Below are 10200 nucleotides of genomic sequence, written 5' to 3'. Positions count from 1 at the left end.
AAATCTACTGAGAAAATGTTTGGGCCAAAATAGCAGCTTGCACACACTGATACAACTTTTTAAAAGCCAGTTGAGTTGTATTGATTTACACCAGCTTCTGATCTTGCCCTTGGAATATAATTTACTGCTGTCATTATGCAATAACACCCAGACCCTGTCTGTTTTTCATGCCATAATAAGAGCAGCTGTCTTTGCGGTTTGGGGCCTGATCCAATTACACTCAATGGGAAAACTCCCATTTAGCGCAGGCACACAATTAGATGGTTACAAATTGGTCACAAATAAATTCAGACTGGAAATTAAAACTATTCCATCTGAGATTGTTTTTTCTTTATCTGGTGAAATGCTGGAGCAGCCTCACAAACAGATTAACAAGTCAAGGAACATGTTAAAATTTAGACTGAAAATAGGGAAGGGACTATGTAACAAACAGAAAAAAGGGGGAGGGGTGTAACAGTATTTCCGCTGTACCCTCCTTGTCTCTGGTAATTTGTAACACAGTGACAGCACTCATTTGAGGCAGAAAGGAGTGGGACTTGGAAGTCTAGGGCACTTGAGGTCGTGCTGTCTCTAGGAGGATTTGAAATGAACCTGTAGCTCTATTGCTTCATAACACCTTTTAGGTGTTATTAGTCCTCCTGATGGGTTCTGTAGACAGCAGAAGTGTGCAGGGAGAGTCTTCAAGGTATGGAGCAGCTATGGTTTGTGAGTCTTTATAACCTTCCCAGGGCCTGGAAAGCAGCCGTGATCCAAGGCAGAAAGCAGGGTGGACTCCTGCTGTAAATAAATGACATTAGCTGGTTGTGTGCTTTGGGGTCCTGCTCACTTTAACAAGGTTAAACCATTTGCCAGATCTTATGCCACCAGGAATTGCTTTCATCAGGTCACTGATAATTACTGTTTGGAACTTTTTTTTTTCCTTTTGCCTTGTAAAATCTGCATTTTTTTTTAACATACTACCTTACCACTTACGACTTTGCTGAAATGTTTGATCTGTCTTCCGCTGGCATATTCTGGTTATGGGGTTTTCTTGTGGTTTAGCGCATTGTAAGCAATTTTTAGGGAACCAGGAATTGTTCTGTTATATAGTAGATTATACTGTAGACTTTTCTGAACCAAATATCTACTATAGAGTTTCCTCTAGCTGTGATACAACTGATGAAATGAAAGTGAGCCCATTTAGTCTTGTTTTTCTATTTATGCTGTCTACTGTTGAACACAGAGTATTTTATTTCTGTCTTTTATTCCTGTCATTTTTTTATTATTATTATTCCTGTCTTTAGGCATTCTGCTATATCTTTGAAACAGGAAGAACACAGTCAGACACAGCATTTGTAAAAGGAGCCCAGACAAATGAACAGGAGGCATTCTGATCCCAGGTAAGGCCAGGGCTTTTCTTTATTTGTCTTGCTTATTATTCTACCACCTCAAATGTTACGGTTATTTCTGTCACACAAAACAGAACCTGAAACACTTTAAGAGCAGCATCAGTGCTTTCCCAGAAGCAACTCCTTCAGTATAAAAGCAAAAAGGGTTAGTACATAATTAAGATACCACAGATAGGTTTCATTTGACTAAATATAGATATTTATAATATGATGTTAGTTATATCCAAAAATATATTCCTAAATATAAATTGAAGTGCTACTGACATGAAAGTGCCATTCCACTAAAGAAGGAATTTAGCATAATGAACTCAGATATAGACATTGTCATTGCAGGCACTGAAAGTTAGATTAGGTACATTTAATCCTAAATTCCACTACTGACCATTTTAGGAGATATCAATATAATACACTAAGCTTAATGAAAATGTTCCTTGTTTTCCCAGTTTATACAGTCTGATGTTGAAAATAAATAAAAATAAAATAAATAAAGCTGACTTAGCTAGCCATGTAGGAATCTTGCAAGGATGGGAGGATCACCAAGGTGCATATGTGCATTGCTCTGAAGCTCTTTACAGCTTGCCTTGCCTTAAGAAACATGACCTGAAGAATAAAAATATATATAGAATACTTTTCTTTTCTCGTGAAATATCAGTCACTTGAAAAAGTCCCTCAGCAGAAGTTAGAACAATTTAAACTTACCAAGCTAAAGTTAGGTACTAGTAAATAGTAGTAAACAGCATTTTGGAATTTCTCTTCCTATCCTGTCAGGCATGCACAGCACACACTAGGAAGAACTAAAGGTCTATGTCATCATACATAAGACATGCAAAACTTCGAGCACATATGACTTAAAGTATTTAAAAGGTGAGCACTATAGACTGCATATTTTTATTAATAATATAGAAAGATAAATCACTTGATAAATTTTTTGCATTGCTCCCATATTAATTTCCTGGCCTAGAAGTAGTGGAATACCTATAGACAAGAAGTAACAGAAAATGTTTTCTCTCTGTTTCATTTTTGTGCATGAGAGGAGTTTACACAAAAATGTATCCTATTTTTACTCATTATGTATAATTTTACACCTATTTTTCTCATAAAAGAATGCACATACATGCACATCTTGGTGCGATCGTTTCCATTCCTCAAGTACCTATATTATCAGTGCTACAACTGCTACCCTTCAGATACCTTTCCATTCATCATATAATAGATAAATGTGGCTGATTCCAGGGCAGCTGAGTTGTTTCCATGGTTTGGTTTCAATGGTAAGGGTTTATTCAGCAAGGCATTTAAGCCTGTGTTCAATTTAGAGCAATTGGATAGACCTAATATATCCTGCTAATTAGGCACCTGTCTACATCAGTCGGAATTAGTGATAAACCCAAATGTTTTCTCTGAATCAAGGCTTAAATTTAAGGGTAGTTACTCTACTAGTGAAAATTCAATGGCAGCTTTAGCAATGACCATTGGATAGAAAATATTGATTCTGCTCGCAGGAGTTCCCACATTTTTTATTTTTTATTTATGTATTTCCTAATTAGAGTTATTTAAAAAAAAAGCAGATTATGAATATAATACAAGGTGGAAATAAATCTTCCACTAGTTTTATCTGCTAACATCTTACTTTAATTGTGATCAGTTCACAGACATTTTTTGGCAAATTAAAAACCAGCTTACAAATCAGCGAAAACACTGAAAATTATCAAAACTCAAAGGTTAACTTCTTGCACTAAACCAAAATTAGATGATAGTTCAATAAATATAGTTAGCCATGTAGAACTTAAAAGTAAAAATGTCAGAACACATATTGATTGAGAAAGATGTAGTACTTGGATTTTGAAAATCCTGGATGTCTTGTGCATGCTCTTTTCATAAAGAATGTATTGTATCTGGGAATCATAGAGATATTGGGAATAGTCCCATTGGAATCAAGAGAAAGATCTGCTCACCATGCGTAAGAATAATGTATTGCAATGATACACACAATTTTCCTCTAAAATATTTGCTAAAGTAACAAAATGTACGCTAAAGTTGTCAACCAAAGTTTCTGTTGCATATCAACACAGCAATTTGTATCCCTTGCTTTGAAGTTTGTTCGCAGAAATGGGCATGGTCATGTAATGCAGAGTAGGAAAGGACAGCTGTAGTGATGGCCTGCCATATCTGCTCATTCCATCTCTACTTTTTTCAAGTATGGATAATGGAAGCGGTGGGTGCTATAGCTCAGTCAACTGGAGCACAAATAGGACCCAGAGACAATGCCAAATACTGCATCATTTTTGTGCCCAGTTGATGGTGTCTGGATTTGGTGCACCTTGCCCCTTGAGAACCTGTCCAGTTTTTTATGATTTTAGGCCTGTGTTGGCCAAGATGAAAATATTTATTCAGAAACTATGGAAAAAAGATTAAGAGAGGAACTAAAAGGTTAAGAGAAAAAGGAAACTTTAAAGAGACAGTGCAAAATAGAAGTGCAAAATGCTTGGAATATGTGACAATTCACAAGCCTCAAAATAATTGTAAAAGACAATCCTAGAGATATCATGTAGCTTTTCACTGTCTCTGGAAAGTGACCTTTTGCTTAACTATATAATCAGGGAAAATAACAATGCAATAACATTACAGCTTCTTTATTTTACTACAATGTGATATATGATATGATTATTTTTAATAAACTTTATTGGGGTAAAAGAAATGGAGAAAATATAGCCCTATTCTGATAAACAGCAATTCAACTTATCTAGAAAAGTAATATTTGATAACTTGTAAAACTCTGAAAGCTCAGGGTTCTTCCAAGCTCTGCATACCAGTGACTTAAAGGTATCTACCATTAAACACTTTCTAAAGATTGATCAGCCACAGCTGTATCTCATCTTCATTTATATATCATCTGTGATTTAAGTTCAGGTGAAATATTTCTGAACTTTGGAGACATTCACATCCTGTGAGATATGGAGGTAGATTCAATTAATTTTGGTTTTTGACAGGCCAAAATTTGAACCTTGCTTTTACATTTACACTTCTCTAATTGGAGTCCCAACCAGCTTGAGTGTTGAAGGTCCATCAAAGTTAACCACCACCAGGTATAAAGCACCATATCTTGGGATCACCAATATGATTGAGCTAGTCCCCTTTCATAGCTTTTACAGCTACCATAGAAATGCAGGTGTACTAAAGGCTAACATGATAGCAATTACTGTATTAAGGTGATGGATCTGTACACATATAACTGAGTGGAAAAATATGCCCTATCAATTCTGTTATTGTTACGACCAGACACAGGGAAGGTGGACTCCAAATACTATTTGATGGTCTTTTAAGTCTTCTGCTTCTCTTAAAAAAAAAAAAAAAAAAAAAAAAAGAAAAAGAAAAAAAAACACCACTAAAATTTCAGGAGCATGTACCTATAGACATATATAATTTATAATTCCAATTAAAAAACACCTAAGAGGTGGACTTAATTAATAAAATATGATTACTTCTCCTGTCCTTCTCTGATATGATCTTCAAGAAAGATCGATTAGTTGGAATGTCTCAGAAATTGCAAAAGTGAGCAGAAAATCAACCCTTACGATCATACAGGCATTCAGCATCTTGTTTCCTGTTGCATGACCTAGCATAAAATCATAAATGTTATGTTATTGTGTTATTATATATATGTGCCTCATTAATGTTATTTATTACAGTGTTATTTTGCTGTTTTGATACATCCAGAAGTTCTAACCGACAAAAGAGGTTCACTGGACAGCATGTTCTACAAACAGGTGACATGAAACTTTATGATCACAGGAGGATTTGCACTTTAAGAGGGCAGGAGGAGGAGGAGAAGACAAGAACTGAAGTTATTTGCTTGAGGTGGCTTTTGCAAGGTCTGGAACCACTGAACTACAATGCCACCTTCCTAGGAGTTTCTTTGGGTTTCTGATGAAGATTGATGAAATATTCATTATTTCATTCTTTAAATCAAAATTAATACATTCTTGATAATCTTTGTTGTGTTTCTGGACTGCCTAAATGTTCTGATCAGAGAAAATAGATCAGAAATAAAGAGGGAACATGTTTTATGATGTTTTATAATTTAAGAATTGACAGGACATCACTCTAGCGTGTGTTAGAAAGAACTATCACTGTAAGACTAACCTGATTCCATGAAGAAATACAGGAAAGAACAATTTTTCTGATTCAATAAAACTAAGATAATTTAGCAATTTTAGAATCAGAAATTCAGTTGCTTGTGCTGTATCTGTAATTTACTTTTCATAAAACTACATGGGAACTGCTTAAAAAAATCCAACTTTAAAAAATCCTATTGGTTGTTCTGCGTCTTGCCTCCACCACACACAATAGCAAATACTTACAATGAGAATAGCTCCACTGGAGCAATACTAATACATTTGCCACAGTTCCCACTCTGTCATTATGCACAGGAGCCTGTGCTTATCCCCTTTTTAAATTGGAGACTCTTTTAACCAGGAATCCCCAGGATGAAACTGAACCATTTTCCTCACGGCAAAACAAATCCTTCTCTGGTGAATTTTGTTATTGTTTATTGTTACAGTGTTTTATCAGCACTAAACTGTATGAAAGCTTCAATTAGTTCTTGATGAATGATCCCATAAAATCATGTAGTTTCATTTCCCCTGCCACTAGATATTTCACTGACTGTTATTAAATGAAATATAATTGGGACAGGATTCAGGAAACTTAGAGTCTTCTTATTTTCCTTTTTGCGCTTGAACATTGGAGTGTGCCTCAAATATTTCATTTTTTAAAGGTGATGGCTTTTTGTTTTAAACTGACAAATGTTCTGCAGTTCTAACTATTGTTTAGGATTGCCACACCATTAGCATTTAATGCAAGAGTAGGAAAATACAGATATTTCAGCCATTTTCTGCACCTTTCTCCTCTGTCAATAGCTTTGTAAATTTTGCATTATGGAAACTAAGATTCACTGGAAAAAAAAAACATTCTTTCCAGGTCCCGTGAATAACAATGTTGTATTTGTCTCTGATGAAACTCCATTGAATGCGACATAATTGCAGCAAGAATGAATACAAGGTTTCTTACTATACATTTAAATTCTGGTTTATTATGACTAGTGTTCTGTGTTTTGGGATAGAGAGTGCGCTTCAGCAGAATCCAGAGACCAAATGCTCTCAGCAAGTAATTTAAACTTTCTTTGGAAAGGAGCAATTCAAATGCACTATCACTAATTTCGTCCTTGTTCGTAGGTTTCATATCCAAATACAGAATCTACCGAGCAGAAGAATCAGTGTCTACATTCACATTTATGATATCTGGCTTACAGGAGAGCTTTCCAGCAACAAAAAGCCTGTTCTGAACATAGTTATCTCCATTTTATCAAATTCTCTGGCATAAATGCTAGTAAAAAAAAAAAAAAAAAAAGTCAGTAAAAGATTGTCACATCTGGATGGAGGGACTAACTGTCAGATCTCATAATGGAAGGAAATTCCTCTGACTACTTAAGGACTCATTGCAGCCTGCCCAGAGCTGTCAAAGTATCCTTTGACTTGTCTATTTGCTTCTTTTCCTCGCATGTTGCAAGTAGATTTAGTCAATGGTGCTGTTGGATATAAACACTGCTGCAACCATCAGTGCTTCATAGCAAAACACAGTTAATCTGCTGAATGGGATAAATGTGTTTATTGGTATCAGACCCAAACATCACCCACCAGATACATCTAAGTAACTTCCAAACAGAAGATGCTATTTTCAGTAAGAAAAAAAAAGTGGCAAATATCAGACTATTCTATCATCAAAGAAGTGTAAAGATATTTATCATATACTGCAAAAGATTTTTTCCCTTTGTATAGTCGAAGATGAGGATACTATCAGGCATCATATTCTTGGCACACATTTTTGGATCAGTTAAGAAGCAGGAAATCAAACCATCAAACATCACTAAACACAAGATATGAAAGCTTCAGATTTTACAGTTACATCAGAAAATAAATCATACAGCATTGTGAAACAGAAGAAGCTAATAAATACATGAATGGAGCATGATATTTTTACTTCTAAATGTAAAATTTAGTTATTTCTACCATTTCTTCAGCAAGTCAGAAATTTTACTAGTAATTCTCAGTGTTTGGGTTATACACTCACAGACCCTGGGAGTCAGGGAAAATTCTTTCCTACATGACTGTATTATTGACCGATGAGGCAAAAACATGCAAAAAAAGACCCCAGCCTTCTTCTGATTTGGAACTCAGGAGAACTGACTTCACATGGTGGCTTTGATGCAGGCACTTTTTGTCAGACAAGCCATTCTCCATCTCAAAAAAACAGGGCTCTTCTGCTTCCTGAAAACCCATGATAAATTCACTCCCACTAGAAGGACATGCCTGCATTCATATCTGGAAAGGATGCTCGTGAGTAGCTCAAGCCACCTCAGCATCTCTCTCCTTTCACCCAGCATGGCAGCTGGACTCATTGCCCACCTTATCTGGGCATTTGTGGCATGCCTGGAAGGCAACTCCAGCCATTGATAATGACTTTAATGTCTGTGTTAGCTATTCCTACCAAACAAAATGCTAAAATACAGGGGAGGGTGGGAGGAGAACACCAAACCCTTGAATATTTATTCAAGAAAGTACGTCTTGAAAGAACATACCCAGCAACAGTACAAAAGAGATATATGTGCTTCCTGATAGAGTGTTTGGACTCCCAGTTAACAAGCATTATAAGTGGATAACTGCACTCAGAGAATATTTCTTCACAACTCTTGAAGAATACTTTTGAGTTCCAGAGATCAAAAGAGCTACATGAACCAAGTGTTATTGGTGTATTATATTGAGATCAGTTATAAATAAAAGAAGATAAAGGAAAATAGTAAAGTCAAATTGTTTTCTTCTTTCATTCTTTTCTTTTAATCAATATTTGTTTTTAAAAGCAAGAGAGTTCTACAGGGCTCTGGTTAAATAAGACCCTTTCTGTAATTATAAATGTACACATGTAAGAGTCCTTTTAAAGGAAAATAATAGCCTACTGGGTATTTGTGAGAGAGGGCTTGTTCTCTTACAAATTTTCACAGTGCTCTGGGAGTTAGTCCTCTGAGGATTCTTAGTGCTGGTGGGCTCCCACTTTAAAGAACTTCAGATTGCTGAGGGTGGTGTTTCCCCTTTGAAGACTGTTACATTTTTTAACAGATTCTCCTTTGAAGATATTCATATCTGTGGGGTTCTCCAAAAGAGTTGGGGGAAAACTCCCCTGTTGATGCTATTTACCAGGTTAGAATTTCAAACTTGGGAAAAATAGCTGATCCCTGAGAGGAGGCTGCACTTTTTGAAGCAGTTCAGATGGTTTCAGCAGGCTTTACTTCTGAAGTTCTTATTGCTAGAAGGTGTCTGGCTTTAAAACTTCATAGTATACAATGTCAGAGCAACACTATGGAGAAAGTAGCATTAATTTTTTTAAGGAAATATGAAATAGGCTGCTATGAAAACCTTTTTAAAGGCACACAACCTTGTTTGCTTGTTTGATAAATGCACAATTTTTGCTAAGTGTAAGGACTGTGCTCTCTCTGCTACAATAATCTCAGCAGAAAGGTTCTTAGCATGCAAAGTCTATGATACACAACATTCGATAACTTTAAAAAAATTTTCTGGATACAGTACAACTAAACTTGGATTAAACAGAGGTAAAGGACAAACAGATGCAAAGACAAAGTAAGTTGTTGGCTGTTGCAGGGAAGAGTGCAGAGCACCAGCACTGATGACTGTTCTTTCAGAAGACCAATAAGGGGTGCCTGAAGCTTCTGGTCCATTTTCTCAAGTAGATTCCAGAGGGAAAATCTGAAGATGATAGTGCAAAACCTTTTTCTTGCATAAAATGTGGCTTTAGCTCCTCAGAAGCATATAGATTATAAAGAAACTCAGTTCTTAAGATCTCATCTAAACATACATTGCAGCAAAGTGCATTGGCCATTAAACAATGAAGAGCTACGTTGCTTCTCTGAGAACTTGAATCTGAGATTACTAATTACTTACTAATCTGAGTTTAATATGAAAAGAAATTTAGACAAATGTCACTCTTTTCTCAAAAGGTAGGGTATGTTTTGTGGGAATGTTCTGCTGTGGGCACTGCCATCATTCTATTCTGTCAAATGTAAGGGATAAAACTACATGTACACACATACAGAAAGAACACCTGAACAACAAACTCCAACAACAAATACTGACTTCTTCATATTTCGACATAAGCTTATGTAGACACACTGATGATCTACAACTCTGGTGGGGTATTTGGGGTCAAAAAATATGATTTCTTGCATTGAAATTAAAGAACAGAGAGGAGATAAGATTTGTAAATGGTTTCCCAAGTAACCTTGTGTATTTGTCTTGGCTTTAAAAAGGCATCAGGCAAATAATGTTAGATGGTGAACACACACAGAAAAGCCAAAATGAAAAAAAGAAGCCAGCAACAGCATAGTATATACTGATTAATGGATGCTATAGATATCTTACTGCTCTGTCTGCTTGGTTAGCTTTGTTTCAAATCTGATACAGATCTCATGCTGCACAGCCGATCCTGAAATAGTCTGTGTTCCTTTAAATTCAGGCAATGCATCACTTTCTATTACCCTGTGTCACATCAGTCTATGACTGTAAAGGATGAGTTATGTGGACATGAACCAGCATGAGGGCCCAGTTCAGACAAATCTTTCATGAGAAAGTCAAATGTTCACATAGACAAATTCTTTCATTTTATTATAGCACACATTGTTTATGTAGAAAAATTTAGAAAGGAAATTACTTGCTGCCTTACATGTTACAGTCCACTATGGGTTCTC

The 10200-nt window shown here is 35.9% G+C and overlaps 1 long non-coding RNA gene across 1 annotated transcript; it reads left to right on the top strand.

Moving 5' to 3' along the window:
- Positions 1-536: 536 nt before the first annotated feature.
- On the top strand, positions 537-8153 carry LOC127466870 (uncharacterized). The gene is made up of 4 exons (XR_007902890.1): positions 537-685; positions 1284-1379; positions 5075-5152; positions 6620-8153. It is a non-coding gene; the product is annotated as an uncharacterized LOC127466870 (long non-coding RNA).
- The last annotated feature ends 2047 nt before the right edge of the window (positions 8154-10200 follow it).

The sequence above is a fragment of the Manacus candei genome, unplaced genomic scaffold, assembly GCF_025592945.1.
Source record: "Manacus candei isolate 608988 ecotype Guabito, Panama unplaced genomic scaffold, ASM2559294v1 h1tg000011l, whole genome shotgun sequence".
In the NCBI taxonomy this organism is placed as follows: domain Eukaryota; kingdom Metazoa; phylum Chordata; class Aves; order Passeriformes; family Pipridae; genus Manacus; species Manacus candei.
The sequence above is the reverse complement of the archived record's forward strand: the minus strand, read 5'-3'. Positions and strand labels throughout refer to the sequence as shown.